Genomic DNA, 27,957 nt, shown 5'->3' on the forward strand with positions numbered 1-27,957 from the left:
TTCTTTCTGCCCTCCTCTGTCACTAACTTGGCCAGGGCATCTCAGTCACTGCTTCCTAAACCAGTTTCCTCTGCCTGCCTAGTTAAACATACAAGGCAGCAATCCTTATTTAAATTTAGTAGAAATAAATTATAGCCATTCGTCAGAAACTAAAAAGAAAAAAAAAAAAGGCATTCCTGGGGGGAAAAAAGGCTGCAAAATCTAATTTTGTCTCTCCAATTTTTCTTTGGCTTAAACCCAGGGGATTCCATTATGGCTAGCAAATAATATGAGAAAGAAAAAAGGAGAAAGAAATTTAGCAAGTCCGTCAGCTTAGAATGACTCTCAAGTTTACTCCTTTATGAGGAAACCAACACCTCTAGTAAATTGTTCTGGAGAAATATTTGTGCATTTATACATGTACAGTTTATATGCATTTCTCTCAGGAGGAATACATCTATAATAAATTTACAAGGAAACATCTCCAGTTCAAAATATTTAGGCCTCCACGTTTATCTTTCAGGCTTAATAGAGAGATCCTTCATGTTATATTGCATTACTATTTCCAAATCCTTTGGAGACATTAAAAGAAACAAAGACGATTTCTAATAACTACAGCCCTTCAGTTTCTCAAAGAGCCCAGGGGTTGAGAGGTTAGAGTGGAGTTTCCTGAGTCTTGTCGAGCAATATGTAGTTGAGGCAAAGGTCATGCTCCCGGTGTTTTGTTTTAAATAATATTGACCCATTAATTCTAAACCTGCTTGTTCCTGAAATTATACAGGATTATAGTTTGCAAACTGCAGGACAATGAAGCAAATCAAGATGAATTACAGCCCTGGCCCTCCCTCCCATCCTCTGACATCTAAACAGGGAATGAGTCCGGTGTGAGTGTTTAAATGAACTTTAAGCACCCGATCCTCCTTTATCAGCGATTTTCAGCTTAAAAAAAAATGTGAAATTTGATTTCATAACAAATAGAAGCACATACCACTTAGACCCAGAGAATTCATCCTCATGGTGCTACGAGGGTCGTTGTGGAGGTAGGGGGAGGGATGTGCTGAGATCTTTTGTTATGCTTGTCAACCCCGCGCACAACCAGAGTGGGCGAGAACAAACACCACGCTGGGGAACTTAGAGCAAAAAGTAACCTCCGATTTTCTGGAGCCGAGAATATCATTGTTTTCGCGCTTTAGTTGCTTTCATCTGAATGAAACTTTACCTAGAAGCTTTTGGAGCTCAGACACTGAGTCTTTGTTCTGCAAGAAACTGCTGCTGCCACTTAAAGAGATCGCAGATAATGTCCCCGATTTAAGATCAGTGCTCAACGCACATTAACTTTCTTTCTTTTTAAAGCTCTGCCTCCGAATTGCGGAGGGATCACGCAGCAGTGGGGGGCAGATAAAAGCCCTTTGGCCGAGGGTCACCTCCGTCCATGTTGTTCGCTTGAGAGCAGTGAAGAGCAAAACGGTCCCCACGGGCGGACTTTGGCTTCTGGAGCCGCAGGGCCCTGCGGTCCTGGCACCTCCGCCTCTCAGCCTGGTAGGGGGGCGGGGAGGGGCAAAGCGGGGAGGGGAAGGAAGGAGCTAGAAGAGGGGATTTGGGGATGGGGGCTGGAAGCGCTAACGAGACCTGCCGGGAGGATTTGATTCTCCTGCAGGTTGGTGAGTGATTTGGGAGCTCTGGGTAGAGGAGGTGTACCTCGGCCTAGTTTGGTTGTGGAACTAGAACAACGCGAGGAAATCAATCAATCTGCAGGAAACAAAAAATGGAAGTCGAGGTTTAGGAAGAGTTGTCACTTCCCCGACTTGAGTGGTGCAGGCTGGGGGCGGAGACTTGGGACCTAAGAGAGGCCATTTCTCTCACCTCAGCTCCTTTCCCTTGGACTTCCAAAAGGAATAATTTTACTCTCTCCTCTGTTCTCCCCCCAACTCTCATCCCCGCTAGCCTGCAGACCGCCTGCCCCTTTCCGCATCTTCTTTTCCCATCCTGCGAGAGAAACCTAGCTCCCAGAGCCGGTGCAGTCAGTCCCCTCGCCCCTCCCGCCCCTGAGCGGGTCCCCCTCCAGCCGTCGCTGCATCCACCACCTCGGTTCCACTCAATCGATTTTTGCTGCATGTCAACACTTATTACCGGTGAGTGTGAGGGTATTTTTTCTTCTTCTCTAGGTCTCTTAATGATTTCTGAGCTAGTTGTGTATTAAAGTGCTTAAAGAAACCTTTAACATAATCTATAGCGTGAGCACCAACCTTCCCCGCTTGAGTTCAAAAATGGCGAGCTCGAGGTTGGGCCCGGAGGCTCCCAGACCTCACTGGCCTCAGCCCACGGCCGCCCCGCTCCTTGAGCGCTCAAAAGTTCGCCAGGCCTGGGGCAGGAACCCCGCGCAGGCGATCCGCCGTCTGGCGGCTTTCTTCCCGCCACCCCCTTCCATCCCTCACCTGTTACTCTCAGGCACCTTTTTTTCTCTCGGTGTCTTTGGCCTATCCTCGGGTTTTGTTTTATTTTTTAAAAAAAGAAAAGAAAAGAAAAAAAGTAAGCCTCTTAAAAAATTTCCAAGGCCCCAAATTCTTCATTCCGCTAATACCGATTTCAGATTGGTGGAGACCTGGGAAAAGGTGTGTATACAGGCCATGATTGTCTCAACTTCCTCCCAATTCCTAAATCTGAGTTTTAGTGTTTACGACTTGGTTAGAAATTTAATTTTTAAAAATACGTTGGAGAGCCTGGGCCGAATAAGCAGTTTGATTAGAAGGCAAAATCCTCTTCGCCTCCTTGCCCTGCTTTTTCTCTCACCCCCACCCACTTTCTATTAGGCGCTGAAGCGGGGGGGCGGGGGGGTGTAGGGGTGGGGGTTAGGAGTGTAACAAAAAAATTAATGGGAAAATATGAACAATGTCTTCAAAGTCCTAATATTCCTCGAAAGCCTTATAAATTAACCCTGTGAAGAGTGAGCCCTTTAAAGGCGAGTCTATAAAAATCCAGCGTGATTCCGAAGGAGGACGACCCTTCCCCCAATCCCTGTCGCGAATGTGACCAAACAAAGGTCTGTCCTGCAATCCACATCCTAATCCACGGGCGCCCCCGCCGTCGTCGCTGGGACTCCCCAGCCTCCGGCCGCCCATAATCGACGGAGCTACCCTGGGAGTCCTTGGCTCCGTGATTTAACTTTTTTAGAGAGGGGGAAAAAAGGAGGGGGTGTAATTAGATCAGAGGCCTTTATGAATATAGACTCCCTATTGATTGATTTATAAACCCCCTGACGAACTGCAGTTAATCTAAGCGCACCGGGAAGCAAGAAACATGGCTGACTGAAGAAGTCTGGAAGTAAACGAGAGGAATTTCTGTTAGCAGATTTTCAGAAGGAATATTTTTTAAAAAATAGATTTTCTTCCCCAGCTTCCCAAACAATTGCATTAACAGAACTTGAGGGAATGGTAATTTGAGTTTTTTTAAAGAGGGTTAAGTAGAAACACCATTGTAAACATGTAACTGATTTATCTTTTCAGGTTCTAGCAGATGAGCCCAGGGAAATTTTACTCTAATCTTAAAAATTTATCACCCTTGGCCCCTCCCACCCTTCCCTGCCCCCTCCCCAAAGGGAGGACTTCCCATTGTTGACTGTCTATCCGAAAAGATAGAAAACAGAATTTACTGTGTTTGGGATGCATAACTTCATTCACTTCTGTGCTGAGTATTTTATGCATTTTTAAAAAGTAAATGTTGATTTTAGATTTTGTTTGAAGATTAGAGAAATCCTGCAAGAAATGAAATACCCCATTGAAGATATATTTAAATCTACTTAATTACCTTTAAAAATCATTTCTACTCCTTTTGTAACAATACATTGCTAACAGTTCAGTAGTAGCTGTGGAAAACAGGAGCTATTTGAAGCTTAAGTTACTCTGCAGAAGAATGGCTATAAAAGCCATCCAGATTCCTTACAATTAAAAAATTTTAAAAACGTGTAATGACTACATGGTAAAAGTGTTTACTTTTGGGTGGTAGCGGGGGGTGCTTTTTAAATTTCCTTCCTTCAGAAGGACTAACAGAAGTGCAGACACACTGGCCTCTCCCTGGGCAGGGTGGGTGTCTGCACCCTGGGACTTTGATGAATCTTTCCAGACCTAGTTCTTCTAGTCTTCAGGCAAAAAATGTTTAAGGTGTTTGCCCTCCCTCGTGCTCTTTTTCTCCTCCATCCTCTCCCTCTCCTATTTTCTTTGTCCACAGCCAAGGTTTTGTCTTGTTTTGTTTTGTTTTGTTTTTCCTCCATTCATGCAACTGAGGAAATGGCCCGCTGATGCTGGGACCTGATGTACCCACGCTAAGGCCTGGGGGTGGATTCCTCACAGCCAGACTCCCTCTGCCAATGCTTCCTCTCTCCAGAAACAGCAAAGCCTCTCTGCTTTCGCTGACAGTTTGCAGCAGTGCGGGACAACCTCGCACACAGTCCTGGGCAGGAACTTTTATCCTCGTCGCTCTGGAAAGATGAGATCTAGAACCATCCCTGCTGTCCCCCGGAAAGCGGTGGGCAGCTTATTGAATGTGACCTGGGACTCAGACCAGTGGCAGCCCAATTCTTGGGCGAGTTTCCCCGCTCTGCGTGTGTCAACAGCCCTCGAAACTGCTTCTGCTTCTCTGGGCACGTATCACAGGGAGTGTGTGTGGGGAGCGGCTTGCTGCACCCAATAGAACTTCATGGCATCTTTCTATGTCCTCCTGCAGTATGCATCGACTGCAGGGCCTTCTCGGCGTTGCTTCAGAGGGTGCCCGCATTTGGTTGCCCACTAGTCTCCCTGACAGCTTCACCCCGCTGTGTGCGGGCTCAGGGGATGGATGGGGGTGGGGGATTGAGGGGAGAGAGAGGACAGAGGTGGAGGCCCTGCAAGCCATCCCCAGCGCTAAGAAATGGGCTTTCCCTCTCAGAGCCTGAGGTTGCAGACTACGAATCACTTTGTTAGAAAATAAAATAATATCAAGCAAAGTAGAGTAAAATAGAACCCTTCTTCTGTGGGTGCTGGGCCTCGGGCGATGCTCATTCACAAGACACTCCTGACTTCAGCTTCTCCAGCTACCTCTTGAAATCCGTGACATCGAGGGAGACGTTCTTATCTGATGAGGCGGTGTCTTGTTTATCTGTTTCTTTGAACACGAGAGAAAAAAAAAGAAGAAGAAGACTCTCTTGCGAATGCTAGGCTGCAGCTCTGAGCTACAGCTTCCCGGCGCGAAGCTCCCCATCCCGGGTCCTCCTTCCTCTGGGTGGCCGGGCCATCTTGTCATCCGCCATGCGCCAGGGTACGGATATTTGGACAGGTGACCAGGACCTTTTGGACCCATGAATTCCGTGGGGACCACGCAGTCCATCCCTTAGAACGACCCGAGGTACAGCCGCTCCACCTGAACGTGCCCCCAGGGGCGGCTTTTCCTAGGACCTCACTGGCCGTCTAAACAGGGTTTCAGTTACAACCTCGTCCTACCGCTTTCCATTTACTAAAACAGCTGCTTTATCTTAATGTTCATTTTTTTGGCCAATGACATGGGGGAAGGGCGGTGGTGGTAAGAGTTACTGCCTGTCTCCCTTTACCCTGACGGTATTTTCAGAGGCACTAGGAGAAGCGGGAACCCGGAGGGCCACCTACGCACCTCCGGGGTCGCCCTCTTGGCCCGGCACTCGAAGTTTGCGCGTCCCTCCGGCCAACAAAACCAGAATCTAATCTGCAGCTGCCGCCGCACCCCCACTTCCCGCCCGCATCCCTAGCCCGAAGCCTCAGGCAGGGCATAGCAGCCCACACGCTCGAACTGCACCGACCGCCCGCGGGGTCCAGCTGGGGCTAAGCGGGGACCCTGGCGCCTGCGCTCGGGACGACCCCGCACGCGCCGCAGCTCCCGGCCTGGCGGGCCGCCTCGTGGGCGGTCTGGACTCAGCCCTGGCCCTGCCTTGCCGCTGCGCCTCCAAAGATCGCGCGCCAGGCTGGCCCACAGATGTGACAGCTTCTTTGCTCTCTTCTAGTCCACCCAGGGAGTCCAGGGTGGGAGGAGCCCCCTGCCACATCCCTTCTCACCCTTTCTCGGGCCTTGAGCAGCCATATACCTTAAACGGGTCATGCCTGCCTGCCTCCTTGGAGCTGCCTCTCGAAGCCCGGGGGTTGAACATTAACCAGCTGCGGCTATAGACTGGGGTAAAACGTTACGTATAAAAATGAATCATCTATCCGGTCCTGGGAGAGAGGACCTATAGAGAGCTCTGCACCTAGAGCAGCCCCAGCCGTGTCCCTGGCCCAAAGTACCGACTCTTCTGGAGGCCACTTATCAAGGACCATTCCGCCGCAGGAAGCAGAGGACAAATGAGGGGCTGGAGGAGGGGGGTGGCTGAGTCAACCGTTCTCCTTGAGGAGTTTGAGGTTCAGGGCTTCGAACACAAGAGCATTTCCTTTTCTTTCACACTTGAGAAAGTGTGAACAGCTTTTCATCTCTTATAAAGGTTAGTGGGGGAAAGCTGGAGTCGAGGAGGAGCGGCTGTCCACAGGGCCAAGAACTGTCGTGCTGCTGCCATCTCTGGCGCCTGGGGTGGGATCCCGGGAGGCAGGGCTCAGTGGGTGGGGAGTGGCAGCAAGAGCCCTCGGACCTGAGACCTCGCAGAAGTCCTGGCTTGAGGTTGCGCTGAAATCCTAGGCTCCCATCCGATCCCACCCACAACTGGTCTGGATCCTGCCTCCTTCCGACTCTGACCTATTTGTTTTTTCTTTAAACATAAGTAATGGAAAGTAAAATGATACGTCTGCACTGACTTATGTGCTAGGCTCACGTGCCCAGTCAAAATATACAGAATTTACCAAAAGATAACAGAGCTGAAGGAAGAATTCAAGACAGTGCACATCCTAAGTTCCTGTGCCCTCACCTGGAAACGTTACTGACTCAGGCACTCAGCAAATTCCTGAATAGGAAGATGATTCTTTTTCTGTATCTGTCTCTCTCCCTCTGCCTAACCTCTGTTCCCTCCACAACCACCGCCCCCCCCCCCCCGCCCCCGCAAATTGAAGAAAAATCTGAGATAAGGTGGGTGCAAGCAAAAGGGAGATGTGATGTTATTAGGTCTTTCAGGAATTGCCCATCAACCTACAGAGCAATTCCTGTACCTCTTAAGAAGACCGTTTTTTTCTTATACAAAATAGCTTTATTTAAATGCATGCCTGACTCATTATAACCTCTTCGTAAATATATATATATTTACTCTCAGAAGTTTTGCTCTCAGAAGTTTTGCTGAGAGCATTCACTCAAATCTCTGTACTTAGGGGTGTGAGAAAGTGGCTGTGGTGGTGTGCATGTCTGCTGAGAACTCTGCATCGTTGCACTACTCTCAAGGTCACATCCTAGCTTCTTCAAAGGCCACTCCTCCTGCTTCAGTGTGTTCACAGCCTGTGTAGTGATCCTGAGAATTTCTGGCAGGGGTTGGAGGGTGGCAGCAGAGACATGCAGTAAACAAGGCTTTCCAGAGTCTCAGCAGGCATCAACAATGTGACAAGTGCTGTGTATGTGTACTAATTGGACATCACCCATCAGTTCGTTCTCAGTGAAAATGGCTTTCTGTTTAAGATGTGGTTACAGAGTGTTCATCACTTCATGTAGTGTCACTGCTCTAACTTCAGTGCACACAATACTCTATGTCATTCCTATAGAGCAATACAGCTCAACTTCATCAGCACCCAACTTGATGTTATTCCACTCTCCCAAGAAAAATAGAATTGACTCAAATGTTCCACTAAGTTAGCTCTAGAGAGACAATGAATGCATCGAAGCAAATAAATACAAAGAACTATGAATCACATACTCAGCTGCTTTTCAGTGACTTGGAAACAGAAAAACGTAGATGGAGAAAGGGCAATTTACTTTTAGGGGTTTGAGTAGTTGGGGAAAGGAGTATTCTAAAGGGTATTGCAGTGTTCACTCAAACCCTCTTCTCCTCCACCAAATTACCATGTTATCTGACACCCTCGATCTATTTGTGTCCTGGGTAACAGACAGTTTGACCAAGAGGTCACAGACTAGAGGGCTTGGGTGACTGGAAACAAGTTTGACAAGAAAGGAATCTGGGTGGGGTGCCACCATGGAGGTGGAGAGAGGATGAGACCACAGTGGCTGGAGCAGCCTGGCAACACAAAGTCTCTGCTGGACCCTGCATTTACACAAAATGCCTTGTCAGAGAATGGGGGATTAGGAATAGCTATCAACACAGTTTCATGGATGAGAGAAATTTAAGTCTCTCTCTCCATTCCTTTTCTTTACTTTCCCTTTATTTTCTACCTTCTTCATTTCCTCCTTTATTATTGCCCTTCTTCTACAACAGGCGACTGTCCCCAGAATTTTGGCTGCTCCTGGATTATGCCCCGCTTATCTTCTCTTTTGAATTAAGGCTTCAGATGGTTTGTAGTGTTCACTTTTCCAGATATGATACATTATTTTATTCAGTCAAGAGTCTACCTGTAAACCATTTGTACTTATGAATACGGAGTGCTTCTATGAACAATAAAAGTTTCAGGTAGAATAAGTAAAGCATGCAATATTGTATAGCTTGTCTTTTCAGAGCACAAAAAGGACTGTGCACACTCTTTAATAAAGCCCCACTGCATGCTGGAGAGGCTGGGAGAGTGAGTGAGCAGGCTTCTTTCACCCAGGCAACATGACCGTTGGCATTATGACCACCAAAGTGAGAAATCTCCAGTTTGCCATTCTCACCTTGAAAGCTCCTCCTTCCCTGAAACTACCATCTGTGGACTCACACGCATTGTCAAATTCATGTGTTCCAAGAAAACACTGAAAAGTGTGTAAAGTTGATGTACTAAACTTTACACATCTTTTCACACAAATGCATCTGTTTTTTAGTACATAAAGTTTATGTACTAAACTTTACACATCTTTTCACACAAATGCATCTGTTTTTCTTGTGCTATATACTCTTTCTATTGGCTCGGCAGTATTTTATTGTGATGTATCTTCCTTGTACAATTGAGAAACACCTTCATTGTCATCCTGCTACTCATTAGATTAGAACTTGGTTGAAACATATCTTTAACTTCACAGAAGGGCTGCCACATTTCACCCTCCTTTGGCTCCTTCTTTTCCTTTCTAACTTCTTCCATAATCTCACTTAGAGGTTAATTCTAAATTTCATGACTGTCTTCCTTTTTACTTTTTCATTTTATTTCTGGGCAATTATTGTTCCCATACTCCCAAACTAACTTTCATCCATATTACTCCTTTGGCAATTACCATATGGGGTGTTTTATTATGAGTTAAGATTTTGCGGGTCTTTTTTTTTTTTTTTTTTTTTTTTTGGCTTCTTGTGGTGGCCTGGCACAATACCTTGTAACAGAGTAGATGTTCAATAAATGCCTATTGATTAAATGTTACAATTAAAATCTTTGTTCACAAAAACAAAAGTTCAAAGACATTAAAATCTATTGAATTGGCATAAATTAAATCTCAGCTTAATTCTAATTAATTTCTAATCCTTTTCCCAACGAACTAGATGTGTAAAAGAATTCTATAGCAGAAATTCCATCATAATGTTTTTCAACACTGCTAGCATCTTCCCTACATCAGAGCAGTTTCAGGATGGTGAATCATGATCAGGGTTCATAAGATACTGAACAAATTTTAGTATTTCCTAATATATTATCAAAATAAAGAAAGTTTGAAAAATCTAGTTTCGGGAATATGTGTGGTAAGGGAAGCATAAAAGGTAGGAGACACATAGGTAACAGAAGTTTCCAGCTCGTAATTTTCTAGAGTCATTTTACTAGTTAAGGGATTATGATGTCCAATTCTCCTTTACTTTATGCTTTTTAAAATTTCACTGCTCACAATTTGTAGTAAAATATAGTGTATCAAAATATATTATGGACAAAGTTTTTTTTTATTCTTAGAGACATAAAAACCTAAGAAATTAAAAATATTTATCCAAAAACAACAAAAAAGATTTAACCCAGGCCGGGCATGGTGACTCATGCCTGTAATCTCAGCACTTTGGCAGGCTGAGGCGGGTGGATCACCTTAGGCCAGGAGTTCAAGACCAGCCTGGCCAACATGGCAAAACCCCATCTCTATTAAAAATACAGAAAATTAGCCAGGAGTGGTGGGGGGACACCTATAATCCCAGCTACTTGAGAGGCTGAGGCAGGAGAATTGCTTGAACCCGGGAGATGGAGGTTGCAGTGAGCTGAGATCTCACCATTGCACTCCAGCCTGGGCAACAGAGAAAGACTCTGTCTAAAAAAAAAAAGAAAGAAAGAAAAAGAACGACTTAACCCAATCAGACTTTGATTAGGGTCACAGACCAAACAAGTTATAGTTATTTTTATTTCTACTCATTTTTGTCCAGTAGGCCTCACACATTTTTGATGAACTTATGGGTGGTAGAATATTCCTTAGAACACTAACCATATCCACTTCTACTTTCCAGCTGTTACCTAAACAACAAACTAGACACACTTCACTGCAAACAGTGGGAAGAATGGTGTTACCTTTGATGAAACATCCATGGAACATTTTGGTAACTCTTAACATATACAAAAAAAAAAAAAAAAGTTTCACCTCATTGTGCTAAATAAGTAAATAATACATATATAAACAAACAAATAAATAAAATGATAGGGACTGGAATGGTAGAGAAATTTTAATGAATTTTAATGCAGTGGGTTTTGCAATGGCTGCAGAACTTTCAAAGACCCCAGTCTCTAGTGGAAAACCACTAGTTCGGGTCGGCATTGCAGGGAGAGGTAGATGGCTGGAGATTCCAGAAACCTAGGGGGAAGATGACTGGAAACTCACAAAAAGGTAACAGATTTGACACATTTTCTTTGGTTGTCTCAGTCACTATAATTTAAAAAATTGTCTACACTCTCATAAAGCAATGGGTCAATATTATTTTCACAGTACTCTTAACATGTTTTACCTTTATTTTATTCATAACCATTTCTAAGTATAACAATATACAGTGATGCAGAAGATAGTTTGGTGAGTACTTTCTATGAGCCATGAATTGCGCCAGTGCCTTTTATATATTAATATTATCTCAACCAGTTCTCACAAGAATACTATAAAGTAGATAATATTATTTCCTTATTTGACAGATAAGAAAACTGATTCTCAGAAGTAACTTGCCTCAGGCTGCCTGGGTAATGAATGTCAGAGGCAGAACTAGAATAGGACTCAAGTTATGCACAATGTGACAGGACCAAAGAATTGCTAGTCTTCTGTATCACTTTCTGCTGATGTGATTAGAAAATATGACTCATAAATTAAAAGTGCTATGAAAATAGTATTTCCTAGTTATCTTATGAGATGAGTAGTAAAGAAAAGGGTAGAGATTATAGTAACCCAGCCAATCAAAGGTAAAGATGTTTTACTCTTTCACATGTGTTTCAGTGCACATTTCCTACACTAAAGCAATGGACAACTTGTCAAGGCAGTTTGACGTGACATTTTAGACATGATAGGAAAAGCAGCCACCTTGCTGATATTAAGAAAAGGATACACACACACACACACACACACACACACACACACACACATATACACATACCTTCTTTATATATATACATATAATTACAAAAATATACACATATACATATGTATGGTTATGTATATATACACATATATACACACATACACATATATCAGTTGGCATAAGATCAAGTGATTTTTTTCCTTGGCCTTGTACATTATGACCTGTTCACTCCTTTTTTGCTTCTCTCCACCCCTATTGACCCTTTTTAAGGCTAACTCCAGATCTCAGCTTAGATGTTCCCTGACACTCTGGTGTTAGGTTAGGTCAACATGCCCCTCCTGTGTGTTTCCATAACCATACCAAAGCACCTAACACACTTTTATGAACTTAACACGTTTGAAGATTAGAGATCAGTAATTTCATAGCATCTCACAGCTTGCCCTTTGAGCTATTTTTGCATGATTAGACTCAGATTATATATTTTTATGATATTCAGGATATCATACTGCTGCCATCATATCAGGAGGCACACATAGTGATTTTTCAATACTTGATTATGTTAATTCATTACTTAAGGTGGTGTCTGCTTCATTACTTTAATATTTAAAAGTTATTTGATGGCTTCTCTATTAACATTATGCTTTTTCCATCGTAATTAGTATTTCATGAGCAGCTTTATGGTGAGAAATTCAAACCTCCTGCCAACAGCCATGTGAGTGAGCTTGGAAGCAGATTCTCCAGCTCTTCAAATAATGGCAGCCCCAGAAAACAATGTACATGCAACCTCCTGAGAGTCTCTGAGCTAGAAATACCCAGCTAAACTGCTGTGAGATTCTTCAACCTTAAAACTGGGATGAGATAACAAATATTTATCATTTTAAGATGCTACGTTTTGGGTTAATCTGTTGCTTCACCACCTGCATTCTATATTCCCAAATTTTTCATCACTTTTCATCTGTTATGGTCTTTCTCCTCCTCTGCACTTTGGGTTTTATTTATTTTTTCTTTTCCGCTGCCACTTTAATAGCACTCTGGGCAAAACAGAGAGAAACAAACGTAATCAATTCACCAAATTTTACCTGAAGTCCAAGGAGGTAAATATTAAGTGCAGATTTGGAGGAGGGAAGGGGTAGGACTTAGTGATGCTATGTAAGAAAAGCATTTGTGCCAGAAGAAAGACGAGATAAGCACTAGAAGGCAAAGAAAAACATTTTATGTAAAATAGAAAGCAATTGAAAACGATACCTTTGTTTCACATTTAGTAAATATAATTCTGGTTTTTAAAAATATAATCTTAGAAATACTTATTTTGTCTCCCTAACACGTCCCCCTTTCTGGAAACAGAACTGTCCTTTTTCGGGGGATCCTGTTCTTCTCTTGTGCTACATTGTTCTAACGGATGCTGCCAATTCTAGAACTGATCTCTGTATTCACAAGAGTAGGCACGTGAGCTTGGCTGCCTTTTGTGTCCTTCCACAGAAATCTTCAAATGATAATTTCGAAAAGAGAAGCAGTGCTTTTCAAGATGAAGAGATGAGTTGTCAGAAGTCCAGGTTCTCCAGGGCAGAAGATTTTAGTCTCTGTTAAGACAGACTCAGAGAGAAGCGCGGATGAGAGTTGGAGGGAGAGAGAGTCCTGCTCTCTCTCCTGTCCGTTACTATGATTCTGGAGGTCCAGTTAAATGTCCTTCCTGAGATTTTGCTACTCTGGTCAGCATATTTCCTGTTTTGCCTAAGGTGGTTCAAATTGGGTTTCTGTCACTTGGAAAAGGTTTCCTGATTCAATAGACTAGTGTTCCCTCCCTCCTCCATAAATAGTCTCTCCCCTAGAGAGTAAGAAAAAGTGCCCCTGAAGCCAGGATTTGAGAGAGTCTTTTGGGATCCTCAGATGCTCATGTGTAAGCAGAAAAATTTCATCTTCTAGTGGTCCTCTACTAACACTGCCTGGGAATTATTGAGGGGGTGAGGAAGGAGGGTTGTGTACACACACCCACACCTGTTAAGCTTTTTTGCCAACACAATAATATTTATTGAAGGTCTATTATGTTTCAGGCACTTTCATAAACAGCTGCTCTGCACTAGTCCAAGACACTAGATTTTCACACTGTTCCTAATTATAGATGAGATGATATCTTTAAAATAAAATACTTTAAATATTAGTCTTTACAAAATGTAAACGTTATGAGTAAAGATTAGGTGCACCTTTCCACACCTTTTCCAGGTTTAACTTACCACTATTTGGATGTCTCTTTTGCTTTTATAAGTTTATCCCCCAAAAATGAAATAGAATTTCAAATGTAAATGCCATTTTAGCATTACTACTTGAATGACTTGTTTCTAAAGACATTTTTGAGAAAGATGATTAAAAATAAACAAAAAATTTGAATCAAACTATAACTAAATAGCGTGACTTGCCTTGAAATTCTAGCTTTATTCGTATAAGTTTGTGTCCCCAAAAGAAGCAGACTCAAAATAAGTCATCCCAAATCTATGTAAACAGATTTAGGTTAGGGAGAGTGGTGATGTTAAGGGCATTAATTCCAGTTTTGGTTATTACTTTGAAGCTTGGACAGTGTTTGTCCAGTAATTTCTCATGTATTCTTTTCCCCTCAGTCTTCCTGGGGGAAACGGTTACAACAGCCTAGAGCACTCCTCTGAAGAGATATCCGCACTGGCAAAGGTACCAGCTTTTCACTTTTGCAGTGGGTGGTCTGGCACCAAAATTCCCCACTGGCTGAGAATCTGAAGCCTGCCCAGGCCTCCCATAAGCTTCAGTATTTAAACATTTTTATATGTAATTTAAGATGTGAACTATTAGAACTAACAATAGGTAATTGGCTTTCTCCAATTTTCCCATTAGAAAATATTAAGGAATTCCCAGCATATTCTGTTGTTAAGACGATGACACAGTCTGTGTCAAAAATTAAATTTCTTCTCACTCACTTTAAAAAATGCAGCATCTTATTTCCGTTATCTACCCTGCCATTTCTATCCACTCTGTTATATCTAAGATTTTTCTTGTTAAATACACGTAATATTTAAGATGTATCAAAATTAATAATATGTTTTTGTTTTCTAAATTGTTTAATAAAAAGTTGTTGAGCACTATTACAAGACTCTGTGCTAGGCACAATAGAGGATAAGAAAATCATAATTATTCATTAAGATAAGTGTTTTGGCAAAGTGCAGTGGCTCATGCCTGTAATTCCAGCACTTGGAGAGGATTGCTGAGGCAGGAGGATTGCTTGAGCCCAGGAGTTCAAGACCAACCTGGGCAACATGGCAAAACCGAATCTCTACAAAAATTAGCCAGACATGGTGGTGCATGCCTTACTCTGGAGGCTGAGGTGGGAGGATCACCTGAGCCTGGGATGTCAAGGCTGCAGTGAACTGTGATCATGCCATTGCACTCCAGCCTGGGTGACAGAGCAAAACCTTTTCTTAAAAAAAAAAAAAAAAGTATTTTGTACCTAATTTATATCTCATTTAATTCTGACAACAAATCTATGAAATAGGCATTGTTATTCCCATTTTACCAATGAGGAATTTGAGGTACCAAGAGATTAATAATTAATTTGTCCAAGATCATTCAGTTAAGAATTAGTAAAATTGAATTTAAATCTGGGATCATTTGACCTCTAAAGGTTTTTCTCTTAACCACACTATACTCTGCTCCTACCCAGCACCCCCAAACCAATGTATAATACTTAGCCAACTCATTTCATGATTCCAACTCACGAAGAACCACTTTTAAGTAAGGCAAATGTGTTAACCACTATGCGTAAAATGGTAACCAATGCTCTCAGGAAGCTTAAAATACACGAGAAGAGATAAATCATGTAGGCAAATAACTGAAATTTATGTTAGAATTCAGTGAATACCTTAGGAGTGGTACAAAGTATGATGGGCTTTCAGAAACGATTGAGAATACTTCTAGCTGGGATGATCAAGGCATCATGTTTGAGATTTCTTTTGATTTTGACTTTGAAAGATGGGCAGGGTTTTATTTATTTATTTGTTTGTTTGTTTGTTTTTGAGACAGAGTCTCACTCTGTCTCCCTGGCAGGAGTACAGTGGCACCATCTTGGCTCACTGCCACCTCCGCCTCCCGGGTTCATGCCATTCTCCTGTCTCAGCCCCCCGAGTAGCCGGGACTACAGGCGCCCACCACCACGCCCAGCTAATTTTTGTATTTTTAGTAGAGACGGGGTTTCACCGTGTTAGCCAGGATGGTCGTGATCTCCTGACTTCGTGATCTGCCCATGTTGGCCTCCCAAAGTGCTGGGATTACAGGATTACAGGCATGAGCCACCATGCCCAGCCGGGCAGAGTTTTAATAAAAGCATCAGAAAATCATTTCAGGCAGAGTACAAAAGCATAGTAAAGACTGGCACAGTGGTTCACTCCTATAATCCTAGCACTTTGGGAGGCTGAGGTAGAAAGATCACTTGAGCCCAGGAGTTTGAGACCAGCCTGGGCAACATGGCAAAACTCCATCTCTACAAAAAATACAAAAATTAGCTGGGTGTGTTGGCATTCCTGTAATCCCAGCTACTCTGGAGGCTGAGGTGAGAGGATCACTTGAGCCTGGGAGGTGGAGATTGCAGTGAGCCAAGATCACACCAGTGCACTCCAGTCTGGGCAACAGAGTGAGACCCTATCTCAAACAAAAAAAGAAGAAAAGAAAAAAAAAATCAAGACTTGATGGTAGATGTGGGATGAGTTTGGTGAACCAAGAATAATCCAGTGTGAAGTAATAGTAGAAGATAAGTCTGGAACGCTAAACTGTGGCTAGAATGTGGCAGACATAGAAAACTAAGCTAAGAAGTTTAGAGTTTATTGTATAGGCAGTGAGGATATGGGATTGCCATTGGGGTTTCTGACCAGTGAATAAACAGAAAGATGCTGTGCTTTAGTGAGTTAATGGGGCAAGAATACATGGCCAGATGAACTGCAACAAGAACTAAACTAAAGGGTTTAAACTGGGATTATGGTAGAGAAAAAAAGAAGACAACGCTGAGGAAGACCACCAAAATAATGGATGACAGGGTTTAGAGAAAGAACAAGTAACTTCAAGTTTTTGAACTTATGTGACTGAATGAGAAGGTTATTAACAAAACTCAGAAATGCTATTTATTTCCAGAGGAGTTTCTTAAGTTGGATGAACAAGAAAGGGAATCACTCATGGCAAGGCAGCTAAAAAGAAATAAAGTTTTAGAATCCCAGCATCAGGAAGTCCAGATGTTTGGTAAAGAATGAAACAATCAACATGTTCATCTAAGACTGACCTTACTGAGAGATCAAGAAATGACAATTATTATGGTTTGCAAGGCAGCCAGAAGCTTGCCTCAAACTTTTATTTGTCAGCTTTATTAGGAAATCTACACCATTAGATAGTCTATTATAGATTAAGGCATTGACAACAAATGATCCCTAAATTTTCTTAGAATGTCCAACTTTTTCCTTATCAGAAATAGTCAAAGTTTGATTGTATAGTTGGAAATTTTAAAAGACTCTCAGTTTGGAACACTGGGGGCATTTTTAGGGTGCCAAGGGAAGGTTCTTTGGGGAAGGAGAAATTGGATACTGACATGGTTTTGCTGTGTCCCCACCCAGATCTCATCTTGAATTCCAACGTATTGTGGGAGGGACCCAGTAGGAGGTAACTGAATCATGGGGGCAATTCTTTCCCATGCTGTTCTCATTATAGTGAATAAGTCTCATGAGATCTGATAGTTTTAAAAAGAGGAGTTTCCTTGCACAAGCTCCTTCTCTCTTTGCCTGCTGCTATACATGTAAGACGTGACTTGTTCCTCCTTGCCTTCTGCCTTGATTGTGAGGCCTCCCCAGCAATGTGGAATGGTAAGTCCATTAAACCTCTTTCTTTTGTAAATTACCCAGTGTTGGGTATGTCTGTATCAGCAGCGTGAAAACTGACTAATACAGATACCAAGAGACTTGAGGGCATAATCTGCCAATAATTTATTAACAAGTTCATCAATTAAGAAATATTTGCTAAAGATCTACTGGAAATAAGGCACCTTGCTAAATCCAAGGGGACAAAACAACCATATCATCTCTATTCTTGATGACTTTATCCTACCTCATAATTTTGCCAGAGGCTAGTATTTTGTGTACAACTCTAGCAATTCGATTATAAGTTTCAGTTTTCCAAATTAGAAAATTTAGAACTTATAATCTTTAGTACTCAGTTCTTAAGGTTTTTGTCAGTATAACTAATCTAGTCTTTAAAAAAATATATTAGAGTTCCTGGTGAACCTGGAGTTGCCCACTGCTTAGTATACTATATTATCATAGTGCATGGGGGAACTAGACTCCTATTTATATCTAACAAAAAACTGAATTTAGTGTGTGTGTCATTTCTATAGTGGTGGAGGTAAAGATATATGTACTTATTTTATGAACTTTGTAAGTGTATATAGGCCTGGAGACACAAGTGTTTAGCAACATTTTTATTAATAAGTTGGATTTCAAAAATTTTATAACTTAGCATGCTTAATAATTCAAAGCTCAAGAGTATTATTGATATGACAGAAGTAAAATTCAAAAAAATCTGAAGAGGTTGAAATACAGAACTGAAACTACAACTAAAACTTAATGATAGATTGGGGTACAGTTTAGGTTTCAAAAAATCAATTAATACCAAAAGGAATGAAGCATCTCAAAATTAAATTATCAGGGACTTCAGTGAATATGGTAGCCAGCCTCCACAATGGCCTCAATGATTCCAGGCTCCTATAATTCACATTCCCTTGCAATGTCATGCCCCACCCCCTCTCCAATGAATGAAGTTTCCCTATGTAGCTAATAGAATATTGTGGAAATAACGATGTGTGGCATTCAAGGATAGCACGTAAAATATACAGCAACTTTTGCCTTGCTTTCTTTTTGATCACTCTCTCTGGAGGAGGTAGCTGCCATGTCATGAGGACACACAGACAGCCCTAAGAAGATGTCCATGTGGTAAGCAACTGAGGCTGCCTGTCAACAGCCAGCATGAACTTAACAGCCATGTGAGGGAGCATCTTGGAAGCAGAATTTACAGCCATGGTCAAATTTTTAGATGCTGCAATTTCAGCCAATATCTTGAATCCAACCTTATTAGACACCCTGAACCATTTAGCTAAGTAGCTATCAAATTCAGGAATGAGATAATGGTTATTGTTTTGAGTCATCAAGTTTTGTGGTTATTTCCTACACATGAATAGACAACTAATATATGTGGAAGTGAGTTGCTGCCATTTTAACACATTTTAAATATATAGGAGAGGCACTGGAATTAGGCAATGGCAGAAACTGAAAGATGTTGAAGAGAGTGTTAGTGACAGCTGAAGATGTCTTCAATAGACTATTATTAATAAGCCTGACATCTTTGAGGAGGCTTCTGCTGAGGAAATCATTATCAGAAACCGGAGGAAAAGGGGATAGTTTTAATACAGTGGCAGAAAGTTAAGCAATACAGTTACCTGCAATACTGTGGAACTGGAAATTGTATCTAATAAAATGGATGATCTAGGTAAAAAACTTTCCAGTCAGAGTTTGGAAGGTGCCACTTGGTTTCTTCTTGTTGTTTATAGTAAAATGTGAGAGAGAAGAAGATAAGCTAAAGGACAGATTGTCAAACCAAAAGAAGCTGAAACTTGCTGGCCTTGAAAATTGCTAGCTTCTCAAGATGGGAAACAATGCTAAAATAAAGACATGGCTTCTGGACAAAGATCAAACTCAGACACTGCCAGATGTCAGACAACTATGGTGTAAAAATGAAGCTGAGGATGTGGTTATAAAATCCTTTGCTAAGGCCTTAGAAAGATCTAAGGTTGTACCTCAGAGAACCATTGAGTCACACTAGAGGTTCTAAGAAGCTTAAGAATAACCTCAGCACAGGCTCTAAGTAGAGCAGAGCTTATTTCAAACAGATTTGCAGGTGTGGCTTTTGTATAATGAAATTAACCCCAGTAAGATTCACAGGAGACTTACAAAGTTTTTAAGAGTATTTCCCTGTTAGAAACATCAACAGGTTGGACTGAAGAGAACACAATAAAAGAGGCTTTTGTACCTCCAAATTTCTACTGGCAGGAACCAGACTAGGAAAAATATACAGCTGCAAACCTAGGCTACCTTTTTCATGGAAAAATAAGCTGGTTCAGAAGATAGAGCCAAAATTTCAAAGGTCTAAACCAAGAGTCATAGAGAATCATCCCCAGGAAGCAGTAGGAATGAATACTAGTTCAATATTTGCCTAGCCAGATTTCAAAATTGCTATGGATCAGTGACTCTTATATGCCTTTTGTTTTCCACACTTTGAACAGTAGTGTCTATAGTGGTTATTTTATTTATGGCACATGTTGGGTGTGTATGTGGGTAAAGAAGAGCATACTTTTTATCTCTTTAGTTCATAGATCTTCAGATCAAGGAATTTTACTCAAGGAGCTATACTCAAGGAACCACACTCAAAAAGCCTTATTCACATCTGGGTCTGTTTGGAACAGCAAGATTGTAGCCTTTGAGATGATGCTGTAATGGAACGAGATTTTTGATGGTCTTGAGAATATGTAAGTATTCTTTGCATGTGGGATGGAGGTTAGTCATCGGGAGATAGAGGTTAGACTCTAGTGCCAGCCTACAAGATGACCTCCAAATAATCCTTGCTTTCTGGTACTCACGCTACTGTGTAGCCCTCTCCCATACTGAATAGAGCTGACCTGTGCACCAATAGTGTATTATGTTAATGACAATGTGTGATTTCAAAGGCTAGCACATAAAAGAGATTGTGGCTTGGATCTCTTTCTTTCTCTCTCTCTCTCAGATCACTCTGGGAGAAGACAGCCATCATATAATGTCATGAAGATACTCATGCAGTCCTATGGAGAAGTTCATTGGTGAGAAACTGAGCTAGAATAAACTTGACAGCCATGTGAGTGAGCCATCTTAGAAGCAGACCTTCAGCCTCAGACAGCTTTCAGAGGATTGTAGCCCCAGCTGAAATGCCAACCACAATCTCATGAGAGACACTGAACAAGAATCACCCAGCCAAGCTGTTCCCAAATTCCTGAGCTATACAGACTGTGTGAGATAGTAAATGTTTATTGTTGTTCTCAGCCACTACTTTTCTAAATTATTTTTTATTTATTTTTAGACATAAGATCTCACTATGTTGCCCAAGCTGGGGTGCAGTGGTTATTCATAGGCACGATAGTAGCAGACTACAGCCTTGAACTCCTGGGCTCAAGTGTTCCTCCCACCTCAGCCTCTCAAATAGCCGTGACTACAGACAGGCACCGTGACACCAGGCTAAGTTTTGGGGTAATTTATTATGCAGCAATCTCAATATGAGGCAATGGTAAGACTGCTTAAAACTATTATGTGGTTTTTGTCTGCATCAATTGAATAAAGGTTTCATATCATCTATTAATAGTTCACTTCTAGACTTACACCAATGTAGGATATTGTTTATAGCTTGAGTCATATAGTATAACAGACATTGGTAAAAATATTGAGAGCACTAAAGTACTATCAAGATAGTGAAAACAACAAAACATAACATGAGGAGTGCTTCAGTCAACTGGTGATGTTTAACCTTGAGTAGACTAAGGAATGACATGGTATCTATACATCTATTTAAAGCAGTAGTGCAGGGAAGAAATAATAGATATGTTCTGCATATCCTATGTTTCTTCAAAGGGGAGAAAAAGAACAAAAGGCTAAATGTTGTAGAATCATAGATCTCAACAAAATATATGGAAGCATTTTTTGATGCTTCAAATTCTTTTTTTTTTTTTTTTTGAGACAGAGTCTCTGTCACCTAGGCCGGAGTGCAGTGGCACTATCTCAGCTCACTGCAACCTCCGCCTCCTGGGTTCATGCCATTCTCCTGCCTCAGCCTCCCGAGTAGCTGGGACTACAGACGCCCGCCAACATGCCCGGCTAATTTTTTGTATTTTTTTTTTTTAGTAGAGACAGGGTTTCACCATGTTAGCCAGGATGGTCTCCATCTCCTGACCTCGTGATCCACCCGCCTCAGCCTCCCAAAGTGCTGGGATTACAGGCGTGAGCCACTACGCCTGGCCTCAAATTCTTTAACACAATAATGACTTCCACATTGGAAAAATTGAAACATAGGCAGGATTACCACCTATAAAAAAGGTAGTTCAGAAAAATCCTAGACTGGAATGTTGGATAAACTTTACAAAATGGCCATAAGGCTGCTTTCCCATTTAATCTAAGATACACTCAGTTTTCTGCAATAAACCAGCAAATTTTAGAGGCACTCCCTTACCCAAAGCTCCAAAGCCTTGTAGAAGTACCATCTTAGGTGACACAGTGAACTTTCTGCAGATCCATGGAATGTAATTTAAGTGTTTTCCCAGTTAACACCAGCATCTAGATACGAAGCAGAAAGACCAAAAGACCATTACAGAGGAAGATACCTCTCATTAGTATTTGGTCTAAAGATTTTTTTTAAGGCTTCTCCAGGATAAACGTATTTCTTGAAGCTAAGATTCAGATTCCCAACTTTGGCTTCATTTTAAAGTAAAAACACTCTGTGTTAGAATGATTTCTAAAATCTAAAGCTAACTTGCATATCACAAAGTACAAAGAAGATAAGCACAAATCATTTACTGAGAATCATTTCTTTAATACTGTTTGAGGCTTATCAGGACGGTCCATTATATGCCACACATGTGTTAAACTTTCAGTCAGTAAACCAAAATTACACAATTCTTCTTCTTCTTCCTCCTCCTCCTCCTCTTCTTCTTCTTCCTCTTCCTCTTCTTCCTCTTCCTCTTCCTCTTCTTGTCTTGCTCTGTCACCCAGGCTGGAGTGCAGTGGCACAATCATGGCTCACTGCAGCCTTGAACTCCTGGGCACCAGTGATCCTCCCACCTCAGCCTCCTGAGTAGCTGGGGCTACAAACACATGCCACCACACCAGCTAATTTTTAATTTTTTGTAGAGATGAGGTCACTATGTTGCTCAGGCTTGTCTTGAACTCCTAAGCTCAAGATATCCTCCTGCCTCGGCCTCCCAAAGTGCTGGGATTACAGGCATAAACCACCATCCCTGACAGGATTTTTTTTTTTTTTTGAAACAGAGTTTCTCCCTTTCACCCAGGCTGGAGTGCAGTGGCACAATCTCAGTTCACTGTGACCTCCACCTCCTAGGTTCAAACCAACCTCCTGCCTCAGTCTATAGCTGGGACTACAGGTATCAGGCATGCGCCACCATGCCCAGTTAATTTTTTTTTTAATTTTTGTTTTTGAGACGGGGTTTTACCACGTTGCCCAGGCTGGTCTCAAACTCCTGAGCATGAGGAATTTGCCTGCCTCAGTCTCCCTAAGTGCTGGGATTACAGACGTGAGCCACCACACTCAGCCCCTGGCAGGATGTTAAATTCTTAATTCTCTATGTAATACTCACAATTTTGGGGTCCCTTAAAAGACATAGTTTTTTTTTCTTGAATAATAAAAAGAATTAGAGAAGACGAGTTCATGCCCTAATTCTTAAAAACAACTTAGAAATTATTGTAGGGATAATATAAGAACAGCAATATATCTGCAATACTCTTTATTAGATAATTGTATTAGTCCATTCTCACACTGCTATAAAGAACTACCTGAGACCGGGTAATTTATGACAAAAAGCAGTTTAACTGACTCACAGTTCTACAGGCTTAACAGGAAGTATGACTAGGAACCTCAGGAAACCTACAATCATGGCAGAAAATGAAGGTGAGGCAAGCACATCTTACCATGGCAGAGCAGGAGGAAGAGAATGATCGAGGAGGTGCTACACACTTTCAAACAACCAGATCTCCTGAGAACTTCATCACAAGAACAGCAAGGGGGAAATTCAGCCCTGTGATTCTATCACCTCCCATCCGGCCCTTCCTTCAACATATGGGAATTACAATTAGACATGAGATTTGGGTGGGGACACAGAACCAAAGCATATCAATAATTTTGCCTAATGTAATAATATTTCCTTAAATAGAAATGTGGAAAATAAAGCCATAGTCTTTTACCAGTTGTCTTTGAAGTTAAGACTCTTCTCAGTTTTACCACATAGAAACTGGGTTTAACATTTATGTAGAACATATATAAATGTTATACAAACATTTATGTGTTATCTATTGTGCATTGAAGATGAAGAGCCTGGTAATTGTAAAATATTTTGTTAATAGTTTCATTTTGCAAAGTTATTAAGACATTAATCCTATTATCAGTAGAATAACATATGTGAAAATGCTGACTTTAAGTCTGAAGTAAACTTCTCTTTGACATTATAGAGCCCCAGTGTTCTGAGCTGTTTCCGCAAGAGCCTAGCTCATATAAAAGCCCATTCTTCAATTGCTGTCTTGAAAAAAATCTTATGTTCAGGACTTTTTCTTATCATTGCTTCTTCAGGCTAAGCCTTATTTGTCCAGCAGATTTCTTTTTGTTTTATATTATTAATATAGATTAAGTAGAAAAAATATAAAGCGAAATATGTGTAAAAACATTCATGTATTATGTATAATTGCCTTTCAAAACCTTAGTTACTATGCCAAGGTGTTTAAATTCTAGCTTAAAGTTTTTAAATTATTTGCTTTATAAATGAAAGGGAATGTCTGTTTTTTTCACTTCTTATAAAGCACCTTCCTAGCCTATGAGCATTTACCAGTCCCTAGGATCCACTGGGATTAACATTTGTAAACTGCAAATACACAAAAAGCCAAGGGCCAAGGATTTCCAAATAGGCATAAATATCTTTTCCTTGCAATGGTAAAATGAGGTAATACAAATCATCATTAAGGAGAATGGAGAACTCTCATTTTCAATACATACTGCAATTAAATTAAGTTTCTCTACAAACTCAATTGGTCTGAGTTTAGAATCTAAAATGTATAAGAAAGTAGATTTCTGATGATGACAGGAGGACCTCACTTTTCATATTGGATGGTTATGTGTGACTCAATGTTAAATATTAAAATACTAAAAAAATTAATGTATTTAGCTCCCTTTTTGAAAGGGCTAGGGCTTCTAACTTCTAAAGCGACTTTTACATTATGTTTGTAGATTTAGTTTTAAGAACATTATAGCATAAACAAGTAACACATTGCCAGAATGTTTTTCAATATGGAGTATAATTTTTATTGATAGGTACTTATTTACTATAATGATAACTAACCTCACATAATTTTAAAAGAAGATAAACTTTAAAATGTAAAATGAATGGATTTCTGTTTTCTCAACTGTCTCCATAAATTACATGCCAATATAAAAATATCTCATTATTATAAGTATATAGAACATTTTTTAAATCCAGTGTTCCTTTTCTTTGTCATAAAGTGAGTTTTCACAGTATTTCACTTAAAAGAAAATTTGTCCATCTCCACTGTGTAATCCTTAGCCCTAATATATTTCAGTCATGGTTTTCCCTTTGTGGCTCTGATATTTATACTTTAATTCACAGCACAAAAATATGCGAAATGACACTATCAGTGCAACAAACAATATGCATCTCAATATTTTGGAATATAACTTCATAGAAACCTTGATACATTGTATTTCACAAAAGCCTATGGTTAACTCAGTCTGTTATAAGACTGTGGGACTATAAAATATTTTAGGTGATATAATGAGGAAAGAAGATAGATTTCATGTGGAATACACTATTACCAGGGATTCATCAGTTACCTGCTCTCTTTCTGCATTCCTAGGTAAAAATCAAGATCAAAACCATCAATGCAGTAGCACAAGAATTCAGACTGCATTTTTTTTTTTTTTTTTGAGAAGGGTTTTAGGGAAAAGTTTGGGAAATGCAGTCTGAAGAACATCTAGCCCATAGACATATAAACAAATAGTAGTAAATAGTTGGAGCAGACAGAATTGACAATTTATATTCTAAACATGTCTCATGTACTGGAAAACTAAAGCTTTCTTTAACCTCTGAGTCCGTGTCATGGTTTCTCAGTGATTAGAAAAGGAGAAAAGCCACTGCTTTCAGTAAAAGACTTGAGGAAGCTTTTAAAAACATAGGTTTTTAAAAACATAAATGGAATTAAATTGTTAGAAAACAATTATATTTTATAAGGATCATTAAATTGTGAACCTAGATGGATCTTTACTTATCTTTGTGTCTTCAGACCCTAACAGTATCCGTCATTAGGCAGAAATTTACTAAATATGTATTGAATGAATTATTTCTAAAATAAAATAATACCATAATTTTTGAAAATGTAGCTTCTTTTGTATTTTTAGATTTGGCATTAATTCAATGATAGTAACTCAAATTTTACTTTATTTTCAAAGGCCAGATCTATATCATTAAACATTAACATTTAACATGTAATCAAAACAATATAATTAGTCATACTTGTAGCAATATTATTAATTGCATTAATTCCATATTAATTTTTGCTTAAAAACATTTTCCTGGCTAAAACCAAGAGTATGAAACATATCAAATAGGATGCAAATCTAAGTGAACTGTTGAGGTTGTCATAAATAGCTAGTAATAGAAATGTATAGCAGAAATGTGACTAGGCCTGAACATCTGTCACTTAAGTGGTTAACCAGCATAAGTATCTTTATTCAACTGAGTCTGGAGTTTATTGCATTTATAACCAGATACTTGGAAACTAGCTATTATTGCTGCGATTGTTGTTGAACTTTTAATGAATTACACGCTGCATCAATTTTAGTGGACAGTAATTTCTTCTCTAAAAGTACAAATGTGTGAAAATTAAAACAAAATGGAAATGCTGACAGATGTTCAGCTAAAGTATCACTACCTTGGACTTATTCCATATTGTGTTCCCAAGCCCTGCTTTTCTCCTCAGATAGTTTAAGAAAACCTCTAAACAACTCTTGAAAGGACAGTACATCTTCACTGAGATCTCTCATGAATTCTGTACATTTTAATTCTCAAATTATGTTAAATGTCTAGATCCACTCTAGGATTACTAAATATATAGAGCTAAGTAATACAATTTACTAAAACGAATTGCTCCCTCTAGTGAAGTCACAATATTATTTCATTTCCTGGCACTCCTGTACTGAGTAATTTAATAAGTGATATAAATGATGATGACTATTACGTTGATGATAGTGGTCTGGCCTACTTTTGTGATATTAAATGTTAATGTTTTCTGTGCTTGAAGACAGGAAAGTTAACAATGATTGATTACAGCTGCTTACTGGATATTTTGGAACATTACATTTAAAAACCCTGTGTTGAAAAAATAATTTATTTCTAAAACTCTTGAGATTATTTCTGAAACACAATTGGTACTATGTGATGTTGAGGGCTATGACAAAGTTGACATTAGCAGAGTAAAGAGGAGAATTAATGCAATTGTCCTAATAATTAAAAGTGTTCTGGGGGAAGTAAGTTTAACTGGAAATCTAATATTAGCTATAATGCCTGTCTTTGCTCTGGTTACCATATACCTAAGAAAAATTAGACATTATCAATCTTATTCCTCTCTACTAGTCAGAAATATTGTGCAACTAATCATCAGATGTAAAATATTTGAAATTACTGGAATTGTATTTAAACTGCTGTTACAACACCAGAATATAAATCAAAATAGTGGGGCTGCTGTAAAAGGACAAATATTATTTAATTCTCAATTTGTTAATGCAGATCTGGCCTTAATTCATTTTACATCACAGGAAAGAGAAATTAAAATGGAAAAGTTACCAGGTGATTCCATTTATACAACTGATTAACTTAAATGTGACAATAATAATAGAGATGAACAAAACAAAATCAGTGAGGAGATCCACTTTTCCTTACAAGTAGGACTGCATTTTCTGGGGGAATTTGAATTACCCGGATAATTATTTCTGTACTCCACCACTTTGCCTGAATAGGCAAAGCATTTTTACAATAATGATTACATTCAACATAGCAGATGGCCCGGGTTACCAGTCCCATCAAGTTACTGTTTTCCTGTATCAATAATAATAGAGTAATTCCACCAAATTTTATGTAGTTTTCACCTTCCAAGTGCTTAGCAAATATTAATTCATTATTGTAGCATTCCTATGAAGAGGTAAGAATTTTTAATAAAAAAATAAAATCTAGATTAATTTACTTGAAAGCACATGTGTAAGAGAAGCAGAGAAGCTCTAAAAAAATAAATGATTATATAAGGATATGAAATAAGGCAATATTATTTTATGGTTCATTCTACCTCCAAGTAATTTGAAGAGAAGCTCTTGGGAGTAACAGGCTCATCAAGGTTTAAAAATACTTCGTCTACAGTCTCATCTTTCAAGTGAAGGAACAATTAGCAATATTTCCACGGAGACGTGATCAAGTCCCAGGCCAAGAATAACCGTCGCCCCAGGCACCCAGCCCAGCCCTTCCTGGGGTTCACTGGACCCCGCCAACAGCAGAAGCCTCCTGTCCCGCACGCTGGGCACGCGCATGAGGCTCCATGTGGCCGCCCCGCAAGTTCCTCCAGGCAGAA

At 40.2% G+C, this 27,957-nt stretch overlaps 1 long non-coding RNA gene across 1 annotated transcript; it reads left to right on the forward strand.

Annotated features, from left to right (window-relative positions):
• Positions 1 to 1,898: 1,898 nt before the first annotated feature.
• On the forward strand, positions 1,899 to 20,597 carry LOC126954963 (uncharacterized). The gene is made up of 3 exons (XR_007725768.1): positions 1,899 to 2,111; positions 19,892 to 20,051; positions 20,306 to 20,597. It is a non-coding gene; the product is annotated as an uncharacterized LOC126954963 (long non-coding RNA).
• The last annotated feature ends 7,360 nt before the right edge of the window (positions 20,598 to 27,957 follow it).

The sequence above is a fragment of the Macaca thibetana genome, chromosome 5 (assembly GCF_024542745.1).
Source record: "Macaca thibetana thibetana isolate TM-01 chromosome 5, ASM2454274v1, whole genome shotgun sequence".
Taxonomy (NCBI): Eukaryota; Metazoa; Chordata; class Mammalia; order Primates; family Cercopithecidae; genus Macaca; species Macaca thibetana.